General features: G+C 44.8%; 1 pseudogene; it reads right to left on the bottom strand.

The window, feature by feature from the left end:
• LOC136633648 (potassium-transporting ATPase alpha chain 2-like) lies at nucleotides 1-27,916 on the bottom strand (annotated as a pseudogene).

Genomic DNA, 27,916 nt, shown 5'->3' with positions numbered 1-27,916 from the left:
TTATGGCTTGTGCTCTTTACTTGCAAGGAACAATGTACTCATCGTAAGTTGAAAGATGAGTCTGCCCTGTAGCCTGGAGGTATGACACAGATAGTGATACACGTACCGGTAAGCACAACTAGAATCTATAGCTGGAGAAGGCCAGTTCTAATGACATTGAAGTGAAGCAGGTTAGAAATTACAGGATAGAAGTTCAGAACATTTTGTGAAATACGGAGGAAGGTGACCAGACATGGAGAAGGACAGTGTCCAGGAATAGTTCATGAAATTCATTGGAAATAGGAGCAATAAAAAACGGTCTAGTTGGAGCCAAGACGAGCAAGGAATTAATGTGGCCATACCCAACAACTATTCCTCCAAACTTCTCCATATACATGCACACTTGATTTGGCCAAGCATGCAGGTGTTCTCAATGGGGAGAGAGGATAAAGGCTATGTTCAAATCGGTGTTCTTTCATCAGTAGATCCATTTTTTTTAAAGACAAAAAAAATATGGATGTCTAAATGATGTCAACTGTAACTAAGTGATCTGCCATAAAATGGATAGCTAGCTTCAGTGTGCATCGGTTGGACATCTGTCATGATCAATTTGTAATGGATCCATTTTTTAAAAATTGGAATGTGGTTATATTTTATAATTGCACATGCCCAGTTGTATTAAACGGAATACCTTCCATTTGTTTCTATCCCCCATAGAGTACAATGAAAAAAAAGGAATGTTCCATTCTTTCCAGTTTACGTTTCTTTAGGCCTCATGCCCACAGCCGTGATGGACTCCACCAGTGGAATATCGCAGCAGAGTCCACCACGGTGCCCCCTAAACCCCCATAGTCACCACTCCGGATCTGCTATACGCATCCTGCATGGATGGCCAGCGCACATGCGTAGTACAGTTTGACACGCCAGCAGTGACGGATGACGCAGCTGGTGGTGGGCGGGGACGCGTATTAACGCAATACTTCTGCTGTGCAGCAGGGGAAATATAGCGTGACGGCCGGCTTCCATTGACTACAATGGACGCCAGCCGCGCGTATTCCCGTGGCATGTTCTACACAGAACATGCCGCGTTTTCTTCAACGCTGCAGAATTTGGCGGTGGAATTCCATAGCGTGAACATTAAGCTATAAGGTTCAATAGAAGCTAATAGCTGCGGGACAACGCCGTGAATTTCAGCCATGTAAAAAAACATAGCAGAAATACGGCCCTGGGCATTAGCGGAAATCTTGCGGTTTGGTCGCAGTGAAAAACCTCGAGATTTACGCCAGGAGAAGCGCTGCTTCAAAACCCGCGGCACTTAGTCACGGGTTTTGAAGCGGCCCGGCCGCTCGCTCTTCTGCTGCGGCCGGCCTCCCATAGAGGAGAGCGCGGCCGCAGCGGAGGAAGAAAAAGAATGAACATGCGGCCGGCTAATCTGCGCCGCAGCTCCGGCTTTGCCGCGACTGATTTGCCGTCCCGTGTGGACGAGATTTCTGAGATCTCGTCCACATGGCTGGCCACTACCAGGATTAGCGGCCGCAGGCGAATGTGCCGCAGCGAAATTCCGGATGGAATTTCCACGGCAAATCCGCCCCGTGTGAACCCAGCCTTAGGCCGCCTGCAGACGGGCGGGTCGGATCTAGCGGCGAGGATTCTCGCCGCAGGACCAAACCCGAGTGCCTGCAGGGGCAAGCGCGTAGTCACCCACACATTTGCCGGCTCCGGCTGTTTGATGTGCCGGCTTGCCACGCAGCCGGCGCATGCGCTGACCGGAGCCGGTGGCGGGTGAGTGAAATAAAGCATGCCGCAATTTCTTGCCGCGCGATTGTTAACGCAATCCTATGCAGGCTTCCAGCGGCGGAAATTCCGCTGGAAATCCCGCCGCGGAATTTCCACTCGTGTGCAGGCGGCCTTAGATGGGGAAAATTCCTGCGTGTCAATTTTTTATTTCTGTAAAAAAGCAAACAGATGAAACTTAAACAAACTGAAACAAAATAAGTCCCATTTAGATCAGTGCGGATTTTACTGGAATATTTTTTTCCTGTTTTTCTGCTTTTAGGGCAGAACAGGAAAACAAAATGCGGATGAAAAACCAGCCTAACCTGCTGCCAGATTCCTCCTCTGGTGGTTTTTCTCCTGTGGGATCAAAGGACCCATAATGTTGAAATTCAACATGGTCGATTTGTGAGAAAGTTGGGATAACCGCAAAACAGAGGGTTTGTCTGATTTTACTCATGTATGGGCACCTTTTAGAAAGACAGTGGAATATATCATCAACCTCCCAGTATTTGTATGCTAAACACATTGTGAAGAAGGCTAGAAGAACTTGTCCTGTTGAAGGGGCAATGTAATGTAATGTTATACAATCATGTAAAAGAACATTGGAGAAGGGCTTTGTATGCAATGAGTATATATTTGGTATTGAAATGATTCATGTTGGTTATTACCAACTATAACACCCTTTAAAGGACTTTCCAAGACCTTGACTATTAATGACCTATTCTCATGATGAGCTGATCCTTGGGCCTGCTGTCTGTGCGGACAGTAGGAAGCAGATAGTATTGCAGTGGCTTATATTTAGTACTGTGGGCATAGCTCCCATTGAATTAAATGGGAATTGTGCCTGTAGTACCAAACTGAGCTGTCTGCACAGGCAGAGGACCCAGAGATCAGCTCATCGGTGCAGACCCTGCAGATCAACTATTGATGACCTACCTTGAGGATAGGTCATGAGAGAGTGGGTTGCGCTCCAGAGAGTGGGAGAAAGATAACAATGGAAGGAGTGATTGGAAAGGAACTCACCCGGCGACGCCGGGTCACTGAAACATGGACACCGGTATGTCACAATCCGGAATCACGTATCACTCCAAGCATCAAGGTTTTTTTTCACCAAGGTCCAAATAGGCAGCCTCACACTGGTCAATTATGACATCTTAAGGAGAGTGCCATGGTAGGTCCCGGAGGTAAAAACATATCACCTCGGGATAAACATAGCAAGATTTAAGATAACCCAGATGCCATAAAGACCATCCTCTACTATATTCAACGAGTTCTGCCTGCTTTCTGGGATTCAGGGGTGCTGCATACAAGGCACCCCTGTGAACTAAGTGGTGAATTCTGCTTTTTTCCTGTAAAATATCTTGTAATTATCTTAAATCTATTACCCTCAACACTGGAGCGCTGGTAACTTTTGTATTTCTTGCTGAGAATAGTCTACAATTCTCGACCTATATAGCAGTTCTGGTAGTGACCTTGGGAAGGGTTAATGATGTGATCACTCTAAAGTTATAAACTCTAAAAGGTGACTTGCACATATACGGCGCCTCCTCCCAATGCACCGGCACATGCACACACTCTAAATATATGCCATATAGCATCCGTATGTTGGGACGCAATTGCCATAAATGCTATCGAGCTTTGGACATAGTTGATACACTAAATGACCAAGAAAGGTTTTCTAATGTGTACTGAATTTAAGTTACAACTCTTGCTTGAGTAACTGTGGGGAAAATTTACTAAGATCGGTGTTTCCCCCTGGTGCACAATGCCCCTAATACATGAAGAGGTATATGTGTCTTTACATATTAAGCGTATCCCATTACTTTGATCTGATCTTAGACGGAGGTTCTATCTAGTTGAAAATACCGGAACGGAGCAGGAAAGCGGATGTGAAACCGGCCTAACAGGATCCGCTCTTGACGACAACCACTCTCGGATGAGACTCCGCTTAGAGACCCTCTGGAGTTTATGAATTATACTTTGGCTCCACCTTCCTTTTCCCTCTCACTCCCAGCTACCATGCCTGATGGTTTCCCAAGTCAGATGTAGATGGCTACTGTAGCGGGTCATTGATCCACGGCAAATCTGGCAGTTATTTGCAGAGTGGCAGTTAACTGGCTCCAGCTCACTGCCCTAAGGAGAACTGGGAAAGTTCTACTGTTCTCTGCAACTGTTGAAAGAAAAACTTTTCTAGGAACTGCTCTTTAGTACTGAACACCACCCCTACTGCTTGGTGCAGATTATACAATAACTCATATTGAATTTTCCAGAATGTTGCTTCACCAGGCAGGATGAGGACGGGTTTCTATTGTAAATATTAGTCATTCAGAATTTCTAATCAGTGGTTCAAATATTTTTGAGCAGGTGGTTATCACCACCCACCACAGTATGCAGGTGATACCATCAAGCAGCAAACTCCTGTAGGGACCAGTAAAAAGGGGACTTGAATTAGGGGTGTAACTAAAGGCTCAGGGGTGTGGGTGCAAAAGTCCAGCACGGGTCCTGTCCCGTCCCGTACGCATTCCTAAATCGTGCTGCATATAGCGCAAAACGAATTTCCATACATGTTCTGCCCTTTGGCATAATCTTTCCAAACATGACTCATTTCCTGCACTACATGAATATTGGTTTGTAGCCCCTTATGCCAATCTCACACACACACTGCTTTTTAAAGCTCTTAGTGCAGCACCCCAAGCACTGTGCTAACTGCGGTACAACACTCCCATTGATTTTCATGGGGTTACTCAGACCTAAACTCCAATGGGGTGTTTGTAATGCCACGATTTTTAAGAGCAGTCTGTTATATTTTTGCGTTTTTTAATGCGCCTCATCACCCTCCACAAAGATGGAGTGCATTAAAAAGTGCTTTCAAACGCTGTACTATGCGTTTAAAACCGTTGATGGAAATGGGGAGTGTAGCCTTAGGATTGTATTCATGCTTTTTGTTGTACTTTTGAAGTACAATTAAGAAAAACATGAAAAACTGCATGCAGTATTCAAAGACAACATAATTTTTTAAGAAAATGCAGACACTATTAAAAACCGGATGAATTTTTGATGTGTTTATTTGTGGATAAAGTGTGCAATTATATACAGTATATACAGGAAGATGTATAACTTATACCAGCGATAGATAGATAGATAGATAGATAGATAGATAGATAGATAGGAGCTAGATAGTCCACAAACTGTAAAGGTCCGCAGCACAACCAAATGAAATGCCACTTTAGTGGGGGAGTAAATTCAATGAAGTGCACGCTTTGCTGAGGATCCAGACTTCAATGGAGCCATTTATATCACGCAATAGAATTCAAAGAAGCAGCACAATAGGAAAAAAGTTTTCACAATGTTATCTCCAGGCTAAAAAGCTTCATCTTTATTAATATCTGGAAATAAAAAAGCAGTATGCGATATTTCGGTCTATTGTGCTGCTTCTTGGAAGTCCATTGCGTGAGATAGATAGTGAGATAGATACATATATATGAGATAATGTAGAAGTATCAAGGAGGTGGCAGCATAATAGGTGCTTCAAACTGTTATAAAAAACTGGACTTTATTGTTTCATCATTAAAAGAGGCAATGTTTCAACCATTTATGGTCTTTATCAAGCCTACAAATCAACATCAGACAATACAGACAGTAAATATAACATACACAAATACAAAATGCATATAAATACAAATACATCAGTAAGTGTCCTATAAAGAGAACCAAAGTACTAAAACATAATGAAGTGTTTGTGTGTGTATGTGTATGTGTGTGTGTGTATATATATATATATATATATATATATATATATATATATATATATATATATATATATATACACACACACACACAAAAGAGGTAAAATACATACCGCTTAGTCTATGAAACAAGGCAGTATGTCCATGTTCCAGGATGCCCACCATCTGCCTCGGCTGATCTTCAAATAGTGGTAGTGTCTGATGTAACTTAATTGGAACCAGCCCACAATGCACATAGCTGCCGGTGTGGAAGATATCCACTTCCGGGGTCAGCAGTATCTGTCCGCAATGTAAGGGCTTGTGGGTGTCCCTAGACGACGGAACGCGCACGCACCGTAATGACTGAGTCATCATAACTAGAGATGAGCGAGCACACTAGTCCGAGCTTGATGCTCGTTCAAGCATTAGGGTGTTCGAAATGCTCGTTACTCGAGACGAGCACCACGAGGTACTCGAGTCAATTCCATTTCCTTCCCTGCATCTGCTATAGGGAGAGTGTTTGTGTAGGATCCTGTCTACAAGAACCCCAACGGTCCTTCTTAGGGCCACATCTGACCATGTGCATTACTGTTGTGGCTGCTGGGAGCAGTTTTGCACAAGTTTTTTTCCCCATCTCGGGCTGTGCAGGCTATTACAGCTGTTGCGTTCTAAGGGTGACTACCCACTAGCGTTTTTTTTCACTGCGAAATTCGCAGGGTTTTTTTTTCTGCAGGGGGTCTATGGGACTTGCAATGTTAAAATGGCGATAGCGCAAAATTGCGATTTACCGCGAAATGGCGATTTTAGCTTTACAAGTCCCATAGTCAAAGACCCCTGCAGAAAAAAAAAAACGCTGCGAATTTTGCAGTAAAAAAAACACTAGTGGGTAGTCACCGTAAGTCTGCAGTCTGTAATACAGAGTATAGGGAAAGTGGTGCTGAGACAGGGACAGTGATAATGTAGGATTCTGTCTACAAGAACCCCAACAGTCGTCCTTAGGGCTACATTTGACCGTGTGCATTTTACTGGCTGGCTGCTTGGAGTTGTAGTGCATCACTATTGCACAGCTAGGCCTGTTTGCAGCCTTCCGTAAAAAAATTTTCTGGCTGCAGTTTGCGTTACAATACGGCTCTCAGCATCAAACTGTACGCCAATAATTCAATGATTTTTTACACCGGTCTGTCTGCAGTGAACTTCACAGACAGCGTACGGCCACAGGCACTGATGAAGGGAAAGTCATATACACGCTATATAGCCTGTCTTCTTTTTCAAAAATTTTTTTTTAAAAAAAGCTCCATCGTTGGGCTACCTCTGACCGTCTGAAATTTACAGGGTGTCTAATGGAAGTTGCAGTGCATCACTATTGCACAGCTAGGCCTATTTGCAGCCTTCAGTATTCTTTGTTTCTGCCTGGAGTTAGTGTTATAATACCGTTGTCACCGTGAAAGTGTACGCAAATAATTCCGTAATTATTTATACCGCTCTGTGTCTGCTCTATTCGTAGTCCACCATGCTGAGGGGTAGGGCTCGAGGACGTGGATGCGGGCGAGGACGCCGAGGTCCAAGTGAGGGTGTGGGCACAGGCCAAGTTGGTGGTTCAGGTGAATCGCAGCTGGCTGCGGCGGGATTAGGAGAGAAGCAAGTTTCTGGGGTCCCCAGCTTCATATCACAATTTATAGGTCCACGTGGTAGGACAAAGCAGTGTGAGCAGGTCCTGTCGTAGATGGCAGAAAATGCATACAGCAATGTATCGACCACCCAGTCTTCTACGCCGTCCACTGCTGCAACTCTGGATCCTCTGGCTGCTGCTCCTCCTTCCTCCCAGCCTCCTCACTGCATGCAAATGACACATTCTGTAGAGCAGGCAGACTCCCAGGAATTGTTCTCGGGTCCCTGCCTTGATTGGGAAAAACTGGTTCCTCCCTCACCTAAGGAGTTTGCCGTGACCGATGCCCAACCTTTGGAAAGTTCCCGGGGTCCGGGTGATGGGGCTGGGGACTTACGGCAACTGTATCTAGAGCTTTCAGTGTGTGAGGAGGATGATGATGATGACACAGTTGACTATCAGTGAGGTAGTAGTAAGGGCAGTAAGTCCGAGGGAGGAGCGCACAGAGGATTCGGAGAAAGAGCCGTTGGACGATGAGGTGACTGACCCCACCTGGTGTGATAAGCCAACTGAGGACAGGTCTTCAGAGAGGGAGGCAAGTGCAGCAGCAGGACAGGTTGGAAGAGGCAATGGAGTGGCCAGGGGTAGAGGCAGGGCAAGAGCGAATAATCCACCAGCTGTTTCCCAAAGCACCCCCTCGCGCCAAGCCACCGTGCAGAGGCCAAGGTGCTCTAAGGTGTGGCAGATTTTCACTGAGACGGCGGACGACTGACGAACAGTGGTGTGCAACCTTTGTCGCGCCAAGATCAGCCGGGGAGCCAACACCACCAGCCTCACCACCACCACCATGCGCAGGCATATGATGGCCAAGCACCCCACAAGGTGGGACGAAGGCCGTTCACCGCCTCCGGCTTGCACCACTGCCTCTCCCCCTGGGCCCCAACCTGCCACTGAGATCCAACCCACCTCTCACGACACAGGCACGACCATCTCCTGGCCTGGACCCACACCCTCACCTCCGCTGTCCTCGGCCCCATCCAGCAATGTCTCTCAGTGCAGCGTCCAGCTGTTGCTAGGAGAATCGTTGGAGCGAAAACGCAAATACGCCGCCACACACCTGCACACTCAAGCTTTAAATGTCCACATAGCCAAATTGATCAGCCTTGAGATGCTCCCCTACAGGCTTGTGGAAACTGAGGCTTTCAAAAACACGATGGCGGCGGCGGCCCCGCGCTACTCAGTCCCCAGTCGCCACTATTTTTCATGGTGTGCCGTCCCAGCCCTGCACGACCACGTCTCACGCAACATTGTACGCGCCCTCACCAACTCGGTTACTGGCAAGGTCCACTTAACGACGTACACGTGGACAAGCACAGGCGGGCAGGGCCACTATATCTCCCTGATGGCACATTGGGTAAATTTAGTGGAGGCTGGGACCGAGTCAGAGCCTGGGACCGCTCATGTACTACCCACCCCTAGAATTGCGGGCCCCAGATCGGTGCTGGTATCTGCGGTGGTGTATGCCACCTCCACTAAACCTTCCTCCTCCAATGCAACCTCTACCTCGCAATCAAGACTTGTCAGCAGCAGCACATTGCCAGCAGTCTGTCGCGTGGCGCGGCAGCACAGCGGTGGGCAAGCGTCAGCAGGCCGTGCTGAAACTACTCAGCTTAGTAGAGAAGAGGCATGTGGCCCACGAACTGTTGCACGGTCTGACAGAGCAGACCGACTGCTGGCTTTCGCCACTGAGCCTCCAACCGGGCATGGTCGTGTGTGACAATGGCCGTAACCTGGTAGCGGCTCGGCAGCCTCATGCACGTGCCATGCCTGGCCCACGTCTTTAATTTGGTGGTTTAGCAGTTTCTGAAAGGCTACCCACACTTGTCAGACCTCCTCTGCAAGGTGCACCGGGTCAGCGCACATTTCCGCAAGTCCAACACAGACGCTGCCACCCTGCGCACCCTGCAACATCGGTTTAATCTGCCGGTGCACGGACTGCTTTGCGACGTGCCCACACGGTGGAACTCTACGCTTCACATGTTGTCCCGGCTGTATGAGCAGCGTAGAGCTATAGTTGAATACCAACTCCAACATGGGCGGCGAAGTGGGAGTCAGCCTCCTCAATTCTTCACAGAGGAGTGGGCCTGGATGGCAGATATCTGCCAGGTCCTTGGAAACTTTGAGGAGTCTACCCTGATGGTGATCGGGGATGCTGCAATCATTAGCGTCACCATTCCCCTGCTATGCCTGTTTCCGCCCGCAAAGCATCAGCCTTTATGCTTTGCAGGTAACTTCTCAACAGAGGCGGGGGAAGACAGTATGTCGCTGGATAGTCGGAGCACCCTCATGTCTATATCTCAGCGTGTGGAGGAGGGGGAGGGGCAGGAGCCTGAGGAGGAAGAGACAGCTGGGCCTACTGCAGAGGGTACCCATGCTGCTTGCCTCATCGATTCAGCGTGTATGGTCGGAGGAGGAAGAGGAGGAGGATCCTGAAAGTGACCTTCCTAGTGACCTTCCTAGTGACCTTCCTAGTGACCTTCCTAGTGACCTTCCTAGTGACCTTCCCAGTGAGGACAGCCATATGTTGCGTACAGGTACCCTGGCACACATGGCTGACTTCATGTTAGGATGCCTTTCTCGTGACCCTCACGTTAGACGCATTCTGGCCACTACGGATTACTGGGTGTACACACTGCTTGACCCACGGTACAAGGAGAACCTTTCCACTCTCATTCCTGAAGAGGAAAGGGGTTTGGGAGTGATGCAATACCACAGGGCCCTGGTGGACAAACTAATGTAAACTTCCCATCCAACAGCGCTAGTGGCAGAAGGCGCAGTTCCGAGGGCCAAGTAGAAAGGGAGGCGGAGATCAGGCAGCATGTTCAGCGCAGGCAGGGGAACACTCTCCAAAACCTTTGCCAGCTTTATGGTTCCCCAGCAAGACTGTGTCACACCTCCCCAGTCCAGGCTGAGTCATAGGGAGCACTGTAAGAAGATGGTGAGGGAGTACATAGCCGATCGTACCACCGTCCTCCGTGACGCCTCTGCTCCGTACAACTACTGGGTGTGAAAGCTGGACACGTGGCCCAAACTCGCGCTGTATGCCCTGGCGGTGCTGGCTTGCCCTGCGGCTAGCGTCTTGTCAGAGAGGGTGTTTAGTGCAGTTGGGGGAATCATCACGGACAAGCGTACCCGCCTGTCAACTGACAGTGTCAACAGGCTTACACTCATAAAGATGAACAGAGCCTGGATTTCCCCAGACTTCTCTCCTCCACCAGCGGACAGCAGCGGTACCTAAAGAGCTTTGTCAATCTGTGTATGATATTCGTCCTCCACCTCCGGCTCCTCCTCCTGAAACTTCACGTACTCACCCCGAACGGGCAATTTTTCTGTGGGCCAAAAGGCTCATAACTTTTCAAAATAATATTTATCTGTTTCAATTCTCATTAAAGCATTGAAACTTCCACCTGAACCAATTTTTATTTTGACTGGGCTGCCTCCAGGCCTAGTTACAAATTAAGCCACCGTAAGCTAAGCGATTTAATGGGTTTCACCTGCCCTCTGGGTTGGGCATGGGCAATTTTTCTGGGGTACATTTGTACTGTCAGTACGCCAATTTTTTTGGTCCTCGCCTACTATGTAATCCAAGTAATTTTTATGGGCTTCGCCTGCACTCATGGTACACCACTGTCTGGGGTTGGCCTGCACTTGTGCTACAGAAATGTAACTCTGTTCTGCCTACCTATACTTCTGCCACTGTAACGCTAGAGGGGTCTGACTAGACTTCTGCAACAGAAATGTTACTTCGGTCTGCCGATACTTCTGCCCCTGAAATCCTATATGAATGGCAACAGACACACTTAGGTGCAATAGAACAGGTTCTTTCTCTTTATTCCATCCTCAATAAAATACACGCAACGTTTCGGCCATTGCAAACGGCCTTTGTCAAGCATGTTACAATCTGATACAACCCCCCTTAAATAGTTTAAAACATGGATAATACAGGCATATCATTGGTCATCAAAAACGTTCCTCCTACCACTCAATCATGCATCAGCTGTTAGTGACCTAGAGTCCTTCCTCCCGGCAGGGCGCGCCATCACCACGGCATCTGCTTCAGTTTCCAGCGTCTCCTCAGGAGTAGCGCACCTGCGCTTACGTCATAACGTTCACCACGCTCATTAACTCCCCCTGCAGTGTGTAATCACGCTACAACGTCGCATCCTAGCAACGGCTCATCCAATCACAATGCAGGATAGTGCATCCAGGGCAGTTTCACAGTGCTGCAACATCTAACAGCGATATACGTGAGGCTAATCACAAGATACATCACGCTCTCCAAGTGCCCCGTTTCCTCTAATAATATCAATCATCATAAGACAAACTGGCAGACTCACCAGTATAATACAGTTCTAAGAATGTTTTAATACTCGATACTTAACTCAATTTGATGTCATACCACAGCGTTTGTACCGTGCACTTCCTTCAGCTCATTATTATAACTCAATTTTATGTTACTGTGCATCTAGTATAAAATTCTGAACCCAGTTATAAAATACTAATCATTAAAGTCACATTGGATATTCCTGCATATGTTTTTATTAAATCTTGACAATACAAAAAAAAGAACAAGAATATAACCATACAATGTTCATACTAGCGTGAATACCGCTGAGCAAAGAAAAAAAATGGAGGATTAGAATCCATCTTCCTGAAGCGCTTGTGCAGTGAGAACCTCCCCTTGAGCAAGGGTATTCTGTTTGTGCTGTAGGCGTTTGATTTGGATTGGTCTGCTCCTGAAATGTTACCTTGGTTGGTGTATACTGTTAGTACTGTAATTCTAATAATACTGGGCTCTGCCCATAGTGCTTCTACGTAAATGTTACTGGGGCCTGTCTATACTGCTACTACTGAAATGTAACAAATACTATGCACTCCCTACACTGCTGCCAGGGAAATGTGAATCTGCTGCTTTGCCCATACTGCTTTGACGTAAATGTTACTGGGGTCTGTCTGCACTGCTGGAACTGAAATGTTACTGGGGTCTGTCTAGACTTTATACTACTGAACTGTTACTGGGGTCTGTCTATACTTATACTTCTGAAATGTTACTAGGGTCTGTCTGTGTATACTGCTGCAAATGAAATGTTAGTGGGGTCTGTCCTCACTGCTGCCAATGAAATGGTACAGGGGTCTGTCCATAATCTTACCACTGAAATGTTACTAATTCTCGGCACTGCCTATACTGCTGCTACTGTTATGTTACAGGGTTGTGGAAACGGAGGCTTCCCAAAGACATGATGGTGGTGAGGCCACGCTACTAGGTCCCCAGGCATGACAACTTTTCAGCGACGCGGTCACTGGGAAGGTGCATATAACCACGGACACGGGGACAGGAGACGTACTGCCTCAAAAACATCCCCCTCCTCCTCCTCCAACAATGAAAACATTCTTGGCCGAAGCCCACCTGTATTTAATCAGACGTTAGCTCTGCTGTCCAGGGCACTGCAATGGGAGGTATTTATGTACCGTTGGTGGGTTCCAGGGAGCCACCCCTGCTGTGGGTCCACAGGGACTTCACATAGGGGAGTTGTACCTAACTGTGTCTACTTATAAAAATCGCAGTCTGACTGGGGCATGCAGTGTGGGCCAAAGCCCACCTGTATTTTATCTGACGTAACCTCAGCAATGCAATGGGATTTACTTATGTACCGCCAGTGGCTTCCTGGGACCCACCCATGCTGTCGGTCCACACGGCCTTCACATTAGGGAGTTGTACCTGCCTGCGTCTACCTATAAAAACCCCAGTCTGACTGGGGCATGCAGTGTGGGCCGAAACCCACCTGCATTTTACCTGACGTTAGCTCTGCTGTCCAGGGTACTGCAGTGGGACAAACTACAGGAGCAATACAGCGCTAATGAGACATGCACAGCTACGCTAGCATTTGAGTCCGCTGTAGGCCCGCAATTGCTGAGGGTTTGTGCAGAGGCCTATGTCCTGGGTGCAGTGAAAGTCCACTTCCTGCCTACGATTGCTGAAGCTGTGGGCCGAGGCCTATGTCGTGGGCGTGGTGCAAGTCTGCCATGTTTGGCCGCTCAGATTTATTTTTTGTTCATGTCTTGGGTTGCCTAGGACCCTCCTATGCTGTTGGTGCCCACTTAGTTTCCATCACGGTGTTTGACCTGTCTGGCACAAAGACACTGACTGACTTGGGTAGGGGGCAGAGTGCAGATGGCTTTCCCCTTGCCGTGTCGATTGAACTATGCGACACCTTGACAGAATGAATACTGTGTGGCACATGGATTCCCCATTGCTATGCCCACGTTTGCAGCTCCTGACGGAGATGGCACAGGATTGGATTTCTTATTGCTTCTGTACAGCATTGTGGGCTATCGCCCGGCCCCTTTTTAAGAGGGTCACTGCCTGGCCCTGCCAACCCTCTGCAGTGTGTGCCTCCGGTTCCTGCTCATCGTAGATGTACTGAGAAATAGACATGAGGGTGGTGTGGCTATGCAGCCAGCGTGTGGCATGAGGGCAGCTGAAGGCTGAGGAGGGACACTTTTGTGAGCGCTGTGGACGCTGGGTCGTGTGGGGGAGGGTTGGGCAGCATGTAACCAAGGAGAAGAGGCAGCGGTGTGTCCCGCAGGCAGTGCTTGTGCTTAGTTGGAGGTAGTGTGGTGCTTAGCTAAGGTGTGCCTTGCTAATGAGGGTTTGTCCGAAGTAAAAATTGTTAGGGGGGGGGGGGCACTCTTTCCGCTATTGTGGCTTAATAGTGGGACCTGGGAACCTGAAATGCAGCCCAGCATGTTGCCCCTCGCCTGCCCTATCCGTTTCTCTGTCGTTTCCATCACTTTCTTGGGTTTTGCAGATTTTCACCAATGAAAACCTTAGCGGAGCATGGGTGATATTAAAAAATGCTCGAGTCGCCCATTTACTTCAATGGGGTTCGTTACTCGTAACGAACCCTCGAGCATCGCGGAAAGTTCGACTCGAGTAATGAGCACCCGAACATTTTTGGTGCTTGCTCATCTCTAATTCTGATTTAACGAAATGATGGTGCGGCGGCTGAAATATGCACATCATATGGTAAAGTCTGCAATTTTGGGGATAACATATTACTTCTGACTTTACACAGTGACTTAGGGTAGATGGCTACTGCAATGTCAACATCACAATCAAGACCTACTCTATTTCTAGTATTGCATCTTATCAGTCATGGAGGGGACTATCGCAACAACTGATGAGCAACCAACTCCTGCTGTACGATCATCGGATTAAAGGATAGCACCAAGAGTTGATGCTTGAAATATAACCTTTAGCCACTACCATGGTGACATAATATTAACTGATGGTACTATTGGTGTCTATTGCCCAGTATTATCATTGAGCTGCATGTCACATTTTCAATGATATTTGATATTGTATGTCCATGGGTAGGTTCAACTTCAAGGGTAAAGTGGGCTGTTGCATGGATTAGGGTATGGATTCTACTTCTGCTATCATTGTAATATGGTATCTACTACTTCTCTATATGGTAATACCTACCAAATGGGCATAAAGTGCAAGCCTTCATTCAGCCCAGGGATGTAACAGAGGCCAACCCCAATGACTACTTGTGAGAGTAAGCCCAAGAAGATGATTTTGTTCCTGTGGAAATAAAAATGAGTATAAAGCAAGGAAATAGCAGATAGTTTTTGTCTTTTTAGTACTGCCTTTGTGCCAGGGATAGCACTGTTGTATTCTAAGTTAGCTCCAAAGGTTGTCCCTTTGTGATTCAGCTGTGTTGGCTCCTCTTCTGGGTACACCCCTGCTTAAACATAATATATGAACATAACATGACATCTTACTGATAGAAGTTCCAAAAACTGACTTTCACTCACCTGAAAAAATTCTTGGTCATCAGGGTGTTTCTTCTCGTTTTTCGGATAAGTGTGTTCATCATCTGGCAGACCACAATACTGATAAAGAAAGCCGAGTAGCAGTACCACTCCTGGTTGAGACGCTGTACATAGGTCTGCAAAATAGAGACAAGATTATACAGGTTACTTTGTTTTAAAGTATTCATAATTTGCCTATGATGTCACTGCAAAAATATAGACATTGCTGGTTGTGCTGGGACTTGAGCAATGATTAGTGTCAAAAATGTCACCATTCAAGCTAGTGAGGCCTAATTTGATGTTACTGTAGGACTTTAGGTGCAGAAAAAAATGGCTCTTTGGCAGACCTTATTAAAGGTCCGTAGCCCTTCGATGGAAATGATACGGATATCAGCACTATAGCTTGGCTTTCCTTAATCCAATGCGAAATGTTCAGTTTACTATTCTAGGCGAGGTAAAATAACTCGTTGGCGGAAACCAGCATCCATTGCACATGCCACACCAAAACCCCTCTTGGCTCTACCCCTGTTGTATGAGATATATTTCAGCTGAAAAGTGCAACAACCTTTTCAGGCAATGTAGAGGTGTAGTTCTACAATAGTTGGAGAGCTGCAGGTTAACCCCTTAGTGACGAAGCCTGTTTGCGCCTTATGGACGGAGCCAAATTTTGGAGATCTGACATGTCACTTAACATATCAACTCCGTGAAGGCTTTACATATCCAAGTGATTCTGACATTGTTTATTTTTTCGCCACATGTTGTACTTCATTTAGGTGGTAAAAATAGACCCATAGAATTTGTGTATATTTATTAAAAACCCCAAAAATGGGAAGATTTTGAAAAAATTGTCATTTTTTCACGTTTTCAACTTTAATATCTCAAATGTGTGCAAACATACTGTAAATTTTTGCTCCGATATATATTTCCATCTGTTCACTTTATTCTGAATGCACATTTGAAAAACTGTCGTTTTTTTTTTTTTTAACCATTTAGGAGACATACAAATTTAACATTACTTATCAACATTTTGAGGAACGCTTTATTTTCCGGCACCAAGCCAAGATTGTAAAGGCTCATGAGTGTCAGAATAATAGATACCCCCACAAATGACCCCATTTTAAAAACTACACCCCTTAGTGTATTCACTGAAGGGGGTCAGGAGTATTTTGACCCCACAGTTTCTTTTCAGGAATTAATGTAATTTAGTTTCAATCATTTTTATTGTACATTTTCAGTAAACATTAAACAGTGTTACATTATGTTGATCTGCAGTTACCATTCTACTTAAGCGTAGCCACGCTGATTTATCTTAAATCGTGTATCGCGGTCTTTTCCTGCAGAATACATTTATTTCTTAAAACCGTAAATACAAAAAATAAAAAAATATTAAGAGTAAAACAACAACAAAAAAAAAGGATAAATACAACTTTATGGTGCATTAATGAATAAAGGCATGTATCTGGCTGGGGTGGTGGAAGGTAAGGGTAGATGTTGGGATACGGGATTAGGGAGGGGATGGAAACCTTGCTTATGACTTTTTTGGATTTCCGAGGGCCCTAAGGGTCCATAGTACCCGTATTCAACCAATTTTCAAAGGGTTTAGACGCTCTCATGGCGATCCACGGTCTCCAGAGATTATAGGACTTTTCGCGGTTTTTATCTTCCTCTGCTCCCTCTATTTCGTATCTCATAAGAGTATTGAGTTTTTCTGTCCATATAACCCTTGTGGGAGTGGCCGTGGAGCGCCATAAACCCGGGACAGACATCCTGACTGCGAGGATGACCAATCTCAGGAGGTCAGCCTTGATCTTTGCCATGGATCCTGGGAGCATTAATAGTAGGGCCATTTTTGCTGTAAAGGACACCGTTGATCTGGCCATGCCATTGTAGAGGATTTCCACACTTTTCCATAATTTGGCTATTAGTGGGCATTCCCACCAGATATGTAGCATTATTCCTATGCTACTCTGGCATCTCCAACATATATCGGAGACTTGTGCGTCCATTTGGTGCAGTCTCATCGGTGTCCTGTACCATCGTGACAAGATTTTAAAATTTTGTTCTTGTATTCTGCTAAATTTGGTACTTTTGTGGCACATAAGGAAAGCCCTCTTCCAGTCCGTACTGGTGAGTGTTTCTCCCATTTCCCTTTCCCACTGTGCCACATAACTGGGAGGGTCGTCCTCCACCTCGCGGGCCACCAGCAAACTGTATGTCAGCAAGATTCCATGTGTCACTGGGGATGCTGTCATGCATGCGGTTTCAAACTGGGTCAGCGGCAAGTTGCCACATCCCCTGGGTGTCAGGGACTCCACATACCCTCTCACCTGAAAATATTTTAACCAAGCCCCTGGCGGGGGTCTGGTTCCTTCATAAAGCTCTCTCAGGGGTCTCACTCCCGCCTGTGTGGTTACATCTCTTACTCGTGGGACCGGAGTGTTAGGTAGTGATAGGACCTGGTTCCCTCTCTCACAGGCCTGAAACTGAGGGTTGGCTATCAGTGGGGTCAATGGTCCCGGGACTGAGATCAAACCCATTTTCTGGGCAAATGCGCCCCATGCTCTGAGCACTTCCCCTAATTGCGGCGAGATCGAGTTTATCTCTTTCACATACTGACTCGGGATCCACGGGACCCCCTGGACCGCTATAGATGCGATATTGTGCTCTAATTCTACCCATAACTTCGTGTTCTTATCTCTTAGGAGGGATAGCATAAAATTGCCCAGACTCGCCCTGTAATACAGGGTGAAATCTGGGAGTCCCAATCCTCCCTGTTCCTTGGGGCGTGTGAGGAGCGTGTGTCTGAGTCGGGGTCTACGACCCCTCCATACAAAGTTATTTATTAGCGAACGTATATTAAGCAGGAATCGCCTGTTGAGGTGGGCAGGTAGTGTCTGGCACAGGTACAGAAATTTCGGCAAAGTATCCATTTTTACAGCATTTATTCTGCCTGTCCAAGATATATACAATGGGCTCCACTTTTCTAAGTCCTCTTTAAGTTTGGCAAGGAAGGGTTGAAAGTTTAGGTCGAAGGTCTGGGCAGGGTTTGCAGGTAGTTGAACTCCTAGATATTTTATTGATGTGGGCTTCCATTTAAACGGGAAAGCTTCTTCTAGGTCCAGCACTTCTCTCTGGGGGATCGTTATGTTTAAAATCTCAGATTTTTGTAGATTTACTTTGAAATTGCTCACCCTCCCATACCTTGCGAATTCTTTCATCAATATTGGTAGTCCTATCCTGGGATTTGATACAAACAGAAGAAGGTCATCCGCGAACAATGCCATTTTATGTTCCCGAATACCATCATGGGTGCCTCTAATTGATATGTTACTCCGGATGGCATTGGTTAGGGATTCCATTGACAGGATATATAGCAGGGGCGACAATGGGCAGCCCTGTCTGGTCCCGTTACGGATCATTATGGGTTCTGAAAGGGCTCCATTTATTTTAATCTTGGCTGAGGGGCCGTTGTATAGGGCCATAATTCGCTCCCTTGTCCTCCGTCCAAGGCCTATTTGTCTTAGGGTCCCCTCCAGGTATCTCCAACTGACCCTGTCGAAAGCCTTTTCTGCGTCTACTGAAAGTAGACACAGTGGCTTGTTTTGGGTTCTAGCTAGGTTGATCAAGGATATAGCTTTAATGGTGTTGTCCCTGGCTTCTCTTCCAGGGACAAAGCCCACTTGCTCCTTATGGATCAGGCCTGGGATATGCTTGCTAAGCCTATTAGCAATCATCTTGGCAAACATTTTGACGTCAATGTTTATCAGTGATATTGGCCTGAAATTGGAACAATGTGTTGGATCTTTTCCCGGTTTTGGGACTACTGCTATGTGGGCTTGGAGGGCTTGGGAAGGGAAAGGATTTTCCCTGGACACCTCGTTAAATGTTTGCGCTATGAGGGGGGCTAGTTCGTTTTTGAACTGCTTGTAGAAACGCGCCGTGTAACCGTCCGGGCCTGGGCTTTTGCCTAGTTTTAATTCACCAATACATTCTAGGACTTCTTCGTGGGAGAAGTCTTGATCTAGGTTTTCTGCAATTTCCTGCTCTATTGGGCCTGGGCCGAATTCTTTTAGATACTCCTCTTCTTCTTTACTGTCGGTCCCGTTAAGTTCCTGATCTTTTGCTATGTTATAGAGTCCGTCGTAATAGCTGTGAAATTCATCTAGTATATCTCGTGTTGAGAAAGCTAAGTCCCCCCTAGATTTGTGTAATTTTGCGACGAACGTCTGGGGCATTCGTAGGAATTAATGTAATTTAGAGTAAAAAAAATAAAATTTCATATTTTTGCAAATACGTAATTATTAACACAGAATTTTTTTCTATAGTGCACATGAAAACGAGGATTTACACCTCAAAATGCATACCCCCGTTTGTCCCGTGTTCAGAAACATACCCATTGTGGCCCTAATCTTCTGTCCGTATGTACAACGGGGCCAAAAACCAAAAGGAGCAGCCGGTGGCTTTCAGATCAGACATTTTGCTTGAAGGCGTTTTAGGCCCCATTGCTCACTTGTAGACCCCTCGAGCGGCTAAAACGATAGAGAACCCCCACAAATGACCTCATTTTGGAAACTAGACCACTTAGCGCATTAATCTAGGGGTGTACTGCATATTTTAACCCAACAGTTTTTGAATGAAGCAAAGCAGAAGGAAAAAATTACTATTTTTGGTTTTTTTTTATCAATTATGTGATTTTAAAAACATTTTTTTTGGACAGAAGACATATAAATGGAGGCTTTCACCCAAAAATGGATACCCCCGTTTGTCCCGTGTTCTGAAACATACCCATTGTGGCCCTAATTTTCTGTCCGTATGCACAACGGGGCCCAAACTGGAAGCAGCAGCGGGTGGTTTTCAGAACAGACATTTTGGTTGAAGATGTTTCAGGTCCCATTGCCCTCTTGTAGAACCCGTGAGCGACCAAAACGACAGAGGACCCCCACAAATGACCCCATTTTAAAAACTAGACCCCTTAACGCATTCATCTAGCGGTGTACTGTGTATTTTGAACCCACACCTTTTAAATGAATCGAAGCAAAGCAGGAAAAAAAATTACGATTTTTGTTTTTTTGGCAATTATGTAATTTTAAAAATAGTTTTTTTTGTACAGCATACATAGGAATGAAGACGTTCAGCCCAAAATGTATACCCCCATTTGTCCCGTGTTCAGAAACATATGCATTGTGGCCCTAATCTTCTGTCTGGATGCACAACGTGGCCCAAACTGAATGGAGCGTCAAACGTTAACTGTCTTTTGACTTTTACGTGACCGCCATTATCCATTGGATAATGGCGATCACGTGACCGAAGACCGTTCACCGCGGCCCCCCGTGACATCTCTAAGCTCTTGGCTACCTTTAGTAGTCAGGAGCAAGGAGATTTTAAATTTTCTCTTGCCCTCCCCAGCTTCTGCGCTTGGGTCCGCCATTTTGGCGACGGGCGCATGCGCCAAAACTGGGGGAAGGTCCGCGGATAAGGATCCCGTCAGGGAACCTCGCTGGTGGCCTTATTTAAGTAATTTCACCTCCCCTCACGGATCCGATCCGCAATGGGAGGTGAAAATTGAGCTTTTTTTATACTTTACGTGATCGCCGTTATCCATTGGATAACGGCGATCACATGACTGGGAAACGCGTATCGTGGCCACCCATGAAATCTCCAGGCTCTTGGTTACATTTAGTAGCCAGGTGCGGGTAGATTTTAAATTACCACGCCAATCTGCGGCTTTTGCGCCTGCGTCCGCCATTTTGGCGACGGACGCGTGCGCAAAAGCCGGGCAAGGTCCGTGGATAAATCTGGGGGCTTAAGGTACCTAATTTCATCTCCCCTCATGGATATGATCCATGAGGGGAGATGAAACAAACATTTATCTTTTTTTTTTTTTACACTTTTAAAACTTTTTTTTTTTTACTTTTACATGATCGCTGCTATCCATTGGATAGCAGCGATCATGTGACCGGGAACCGCATACAACAGCTCCCTGCTCTCGGCTACTCATTCTAGCCGGGAGCAGGGAGTTTTTAAATTTCCCGGGCCTCCCGCCTCTCTGCGCATGCACGTGACATAATTCGTCTGGCGCGCACGCGCAGACGCCGGCGGCAGTGTCGGGGAGAAGACCGAAGGATCCAGACGCTGTGGAGGACCGGGGGTGAGTACTCTCAGCTCCCCTTACGGATCCGATCCGTAAGGGGAGCTGAAACTTTAATTGTTTTTAACTTTCCATTGACTTTAACGCGATCGCCGGTATCCGGTGGTTACCGGCGATCGCGTTACCGGGGGTGGGGTCCCGCGGCCCGGGATGACAGCTCCATGCTGTCGGCTACCTCCAGTAACCGGCAGCATGGAGCTATCATGTCCTGAGCCTGCAGGGCTGTCATTCTTAGAGGATGCATAAAACTACATCCTCTAGGAATAAAGCCCAGTCGGCCAGGACGTAGTTTCCCGATGGGGCCGTCGTTAAGGGGTTAAAGACTACTGAATTATAGTAATTAGCTATCTCCTCAACTCAGTTGGCCATAAATATGAAAGTCTATCCCTAATAGGTCGCCTATCTTCTTGTTCCACATGCTCACCCATTCCTGCCCATAACTGTCTTCTAGCTCATTGGTGTTTTTGTCCTCCCATAGAACTCGGAGTCCAAGTAGTGTAGCTGGAAGGTATCCTTGTTGAGCCATAACTGTGAAATAATTCACAAAACCAGCATAGGTTTCCATTGCAGCTGTGGGGCAAATAATACATGCACATGTAAGCCTCTTGGTATGGGATTTCTTTGTGTTGCGGTCGTTTGATTTGACAATAAAAACGTAAGTTTCATAATAAATTTTTCTTACCTATGTGAAAGTAGGAATATGACAACTGCATGTTCACCAGTCGCTCTTTGAGGGGGTTACGTGGCTTTCTGGTCATGATATCATTTTCTGCTTTCTCATACGCTAAGGCAATGGAAGGAATCTGAGGGAATCAGAGAAAATGAGTGACGTTAAGAAATTTGCCAATCATAGTAAATTACATGTCGGTTGAGAAGATGCTAGGTTATTTGTAGACTATTCCTTCCAAGGAGGTCACCTGAACTAAGTCATGGGCATGCAATGTGTATTGATGCATGAAATTCACATATGTTCCAAAATGTGAACTTACAATATCAGTTCCCAGCTCTATAAAGAGGATGGTGATGGTTCCTAAGGGCAAGGGGCAGCTGATAACATAGACCATGAAAGGGATCATCTCCGGAATGTTCTTGGTCACAGTGTATGAAATGGACTTCTTCAGGTTGTCAAATATCAAAGCCCTGAGAGGAGAATATTTATGAATTAGGAAAAATTGACAAAAATGGCAGAAATATATATAGAAATTTGTTTGTGTTCCAAAAGATGAGCCATATTCGCCCTTCTCAAAAACATATATCTGGCTGTAAGGGCTCTCTTATATGGAACGATTATTATCAGTGTATCGCTAAATTATGCAAAACTGAGCAATAATCGTTCTCTGTAAACACTGCCAGCGACTGAAAAACAAATGATAATTCATTCGCTTATTGCTCAGTTTAGGCAGGCATAAAAATCAAGGTCCTCAAAGTGAATCCTCCCTTCCATTCATTACAACAGGAACCCTCCCCCACTAGTAAGTCTACAATAAAAAGTTAGATGCACTACGTTCTACCTTTAACAAAAGCACCACTCTTAATCTACCTATTAGCCAAAATTAGAAGGAAGGAAGAGAAAAATCTCTGCAACATTTCTACAAGGTTCTTTGTTTCAAGAGCATGCAGAACGAGTACAAACTGACAACACTAAGTCTTTCTTGCTTCATTTACCACTCATTTCTGTGGTTAGCGTTTCTTAAAATAGGGTACAATACTAGAATGATGCATTTTATCTTGGAAAAAGAAATTGTATTATTTTTGCGACCTATGCATTAGTAAATTGATTTAAAAGTAAAGATCCTTCTTGGGCTATTTGGGTCGTTGAAACATTTTTATTCCCAAAGCAGCCATCTTACCTTCTTCCACACCAGTGACAATAGAAGCAAAGTTATCATCTAGAAGAATCATATCAGCTGAATGTTTGGCAGCATCCGATCCAGCGATACCCATCGCCACCCCAATATCAGCTTTCTTCAATGCAGGGGAGTCATTCACACCATCTCCTGTCACAGCCACAATGGCACCCTGATGGTTGGAGATATTATGTGTTCTTAGTATATTTATCTTAAAGCAAAGAGAATTGTAACTCAAAGTTGACTCTAAGACTATAATGGAACTTACCAGTCTTTGACAACCTTCAACAATGAGAAGCTTTTGTTGGGGTGAGGTCCGGGCAAACACAATTTCTGTGTGATATCTTAAGATGTCATGCAGTTCATCTGATTCCATGTCAATGATTTCACTTCCATTCACTACAATGGCGCAGGCATCTCTGTAATTGAAGTGAACCGGTTAATATGCTAAGAAAACCTTAGCTGTAGATTTAAAGAGATTCTGACAGTATTTAACATGGCTGCAGCATGGACACACTCTGTGCACTATAAGGGTGAACTGTACATTATACAGAGTGGGGGGACAAGAGGGGGACATACATGGACCTAAGTGTTACTGCAGTGTTCACATGCACATCCACAAGTATCGTAGTGGGTAAAATGTAAGCTTTTCCTTTAAATTTAAGCAATTCAAAAGCTTTATTCTTCTTTACAAATAGAGCTAAATAAAAAAGCAGACAGCCCAAAGATTAGAAAACAGATTGTTACAGAATTTGATGTGGATTTTTAAGCTGGTTGTGTAGTATCCCAGAAGTGTCACCACATAATTGTACTGATAATTCTGGGAAATTGTATAAATGTGACTTTAAATGTGCTTTTAATTCATGAAATGTCTCATCTTGAAAGTGGTGGCTAGCATAGAGTTTAGTTTAGAAAAGCATAGTGTCACAACCTTCCACCGATCAGCATTGGGTAAGTGGGAAGAGCAAAAGTTTATAAAAGTTGTTGTAGTGTTCTAGAAGTTCCAGTATGGAAGAGTACGGAGTACAAAGGAGGAGAGTAGGAAGTTGTGTAGCACAGTGTCATCCAAGACAGCTGGTTCAGGGGACAGATCCTCACAGTCCCTAATAGCTATTTTTGAATTTGATTTCTGCAGGATAAAGGGTGCATAGTGCAGGTTGAAGATTTTCCGGGCCATTGTGAGAAACCTACATCAGCAGTATGAAAGCACATAAGAAGACAGCAGCACTTCCCCAGGGCCATATACGCTGTCTGAAAGTTCTTTCATTTCCTCATCCAATGGATATTCCTGTCCTTCTATCATGATGGTGCTACATCTATCCAAGATTCGTTCTGGGGCACCTTTCATCACTAGCAAGTAACTATGCTCGGGAGAATCTTCTAGCTTATGAATGGATACCTAAGTAGTAAGGAGAAACATCAACACTGAGTAAACATTCCCATTAATGAAGAATAGCAGAACTTGGGTACTGGTCCATCAATTACCTGGTACTTGTTGCTGGAATTAAAAGGGATTTCAAATACTTTCTCATTCTTTTGTCTTCTCTCCATGACTTTTCCCAAAACATTCTCTGTGAATTTTAATAAAGCTGCTTCTGAGGCATCTCCATTGATTGTTCTCTGCACCAAAAAGGAAACAGATAAGATACCAACCTTTTATAATGGGATTTGATTTTGATCATCAGGGGTCTGACTTCTCAAACCCTTGGTGAATAGCTGCTAGCCTGACATTTCCACTGCAGCATCCACGTAATATGTGAATGGGCCAAGTCAATCAGAACAGCTATCACTATTACAGAGGGGCTCTTCTCTTTCATAGATTGCAAGTAGGGAATCGCCTCTGACATCCATATAGCCTAATGGGACATTTGGCAGTGGTTGTCTTCATGAAACAACGCTTTGATTCTCTCTAATATAGGTGCAAGATAGATCGATGATAACCCTTTGCAATCCAATTTTGCATTCAGGGTTTCCTAAGGGGTTTTCTCTTTGTGCCATTATACAATGGTGCCACCTGCTGGCTAGAGCCAATACTGAGGTTTTGGACATATTAGAGAGCGGTCAGTAATATACAGCAAAAATACCCTGCCGGACATCTTCCAACATCAGAACCTTTACAGCCTTTAATCAGAATGTCTTTAGACATCAGACAGTGGATTAGAAAGGGTTAAATAGATAATGATAGATATTAGATAGAGAGATATACCTTGCTTATGGGCAGGTCTTCCTGATCAGCATTAAATTCTGCTCTGTTGCATAGGGTGGCAATTTTACCCAGTGCATGCCAAGACTGGGAACTCTGGTCAAACAATTCACCTGGAGAGAATAATCAGCAATGGTTATCTTATAGCAGTCTATCCTGTTGTGTGAAGACAATTATTTAAGGTGCCATGATTAGAGATTGATGGGTTCATACCTGTCTGATCTTCACTAGTATCTGCATTATGGATCAAATTATCAAACCACATATGTGCCACAGTCATACGGTTCTGGGTGAGAGTCCCAGTCTTGTCAGAGCAAATGACTGAAGTGGACCCAAGAGTCTCAACAGCTTCCAGGTTCTTCACCAAGCAGTTCTTCTTTGCCATACGCTTTGCAGTCAATGATAGACAAACCTAGATGGTACACATGGCATTAGGGAAGCCAAATAGTATTCAAAAGCAATGGTTAACAAAGGTAATAACATTTATGAGCTTATTGACAGGTACTACTTAAGGTTACAGTTGCCAGTAGTCCCTCAGGCACATATGCTACCACAATACCAATGCAGAATATTATGGAATTGAGGGGACTATATCCCATAGAGACAGAGATAATGAAGAAAAGTATGCCAATGCCCACTGATCAGCTGCACAAAGTGCTCAATCTCCAAGGCAATGGGTGTCTTCTGATTTCCAACTTGTGAAGCCAGCAATGCAATCCGTCCAATGACTATACGATCACCTGTGTTAATTACTATACCGCATGCGGTCCCTGTAGAGAAAACAAACTATTAAGTTGGGTTTTAGTCACTGTGCAGCACATACGGATCATCTTAGGTACTACTACTTGGTGCATAATTTGAAGAGTTTAAATGAGCATCTTTGGATATTGATTTATAGCTAACCTTCCAAGCAAGTCGTGGAATAGAAGCCCAGGTTCTTCGTCTCTAAGGGGTTTTCATCTGTGCAATCCACACCACGAGTTTGTGGCTCTGATTCTCCAGTGAGTGATGAGTTATCAACCTACACATCAAGAGCAATAGGTCATTCTTATGTATTCTAAGACTATCTTCCACTATTACAATAGTGTCATTTTATATTGAATGTAAAAGTGTTTTCTTCACTTTTCTTACCTTGCAAACCTGACTCTCAAGAATACGTAAATCAGCCGGGATTTTATCTCCACCTTTAACAAAGACAATGTCCCCCACAACAAGGTGTTCTGCTATCATCTCAATACGTTTCCCATTACGAGGAACCAAGGCTTGCTAAATCAACAAAGAAATGTATTAGAAACCAAAACTCATCAAGTGTAATGTCAAAACTTTGCAGCAAAGCTTCTTACCTGAGGCACCATGTTCTTAAAGCCAGCCATAATGTTGGTACTTTTAGCTTCTTGGTAATAATCAAAGAGCGCAGTCATCACCACTACTGCGATCAGGATGATAGCTAACCAAAGCTATAGACATAGAGGAAATGCAATTCAATAACTGACACAATACGCAATCACAGTAGTCATGATACTTGATAAAGATCTACATGGTAAAATCCACTGGTTTTCTTAAATTGTCTTTTGGCAACAGTGGGATCTTGTGCAACTTGAAGGCCATATGCAAGAAAGCACAACGCAGCTGAAATCCAGAAGACTATGGAGAAACCACCGGCCATTAGCATCAAAAATTTCACAATTTCCGGGGTTCCTTTTGGAGGGGAAAGCTTATTAGGTCCATCTCGGGTGAGAAGTTCTTGGGCAGCTATAGTGCTCAGACCCTTGAAGAAAAAGATAATATGTCAAAATATTGTGCACCTTGTGAGTAAGGACAATACGGACAATACATGAGACCATCAAATGGTCAAATTGTAAACTTACCTCTTTGATATTTACTGTATTTCTTTTCCAGTTCTTCAGAATTCAACTTGTGGTCAGACTGGAAAAAGAAAATATGTAGTCAATACTACACACAATTAGGAAGATTTATTTTCAAAAAGGAGTTTTCTACTCTATACTTTGTAGGATCAAAATCCACCAACTTTATTAGGGGCTCATGTCTCTACAAATTTGCCACATCTTTCACTGAAACTGAATAATAAGCAAGTCTAGCTTTGCATGGTAATTTGTGCAAGTAATTTTTGCAAAACTCTTACAGTTTCAAGGAGGATCTACCCCTCCTGCTAAACCTTGACCACTTTCTCGCTGCTTTTGAAAAGTGGCTGAGAGTCATAATTTGTCACTTTTCTACAGCATAAAAGTGGTGGAGAGGCATTGATAAATTCTTCCCTATGGCTATAATTTAGTCATTATTTTGACCAGATCCACACTCTGTCCTAGATTTATTATATACTAAATGATATTATTGTAGTTATTACATAATTCTTTAGCTTTGTCTTCTCTGCTCAGTAACTAATAAGGTCCTACTGAGTCGGTCAGTTTGGTAGAATCATGTTTAAACCCACAGAACAGGGTCATGACCTATGAGGACTCCCTGTACTTCAATATATTCTGTTTTCTTGCCATCACTTACAATCTCCAACTCCTCTTTCAAATTTTCTACTTTCTTTTCTATTTGCTCTTTTTTTTGAGCCCAGCAAATAATTTCTCCTTGGTTTTCTCTCTTCGGTTCTTCATCTATGAGTATGGTGTAAATATCAGGTGACTCCTATAAATCAGAGAAGCAAACACACAATTGAAACAGTCTAGATATTATACTCACCATTAGGTTGACTGTTTTTACAGTTAAAGTATTATATTGTAACAT

The sequence above is a fragment of the Eleutherodactylus coqui genome, chromosome 6 (assembly GCF_035609145.1).
Source record: "Eleutherodactylus coqui strain aEleCoq1 chromosome 6, aEleCoq1.hap1, whole genome shotgun sequence".
Taxonomy (NCBI): domain Eukaryota; kingdom Metazoa; phylum Chordata; class Amphibia; order Anura; family Eleutherodactylidae; genus Eleutherodactylus; species Eleutherodactylus coqui.
Note: the sequence above shows the minus strand (reverse complement) of the source record. Positions and strands in the feature narration are given on the sequence as shown.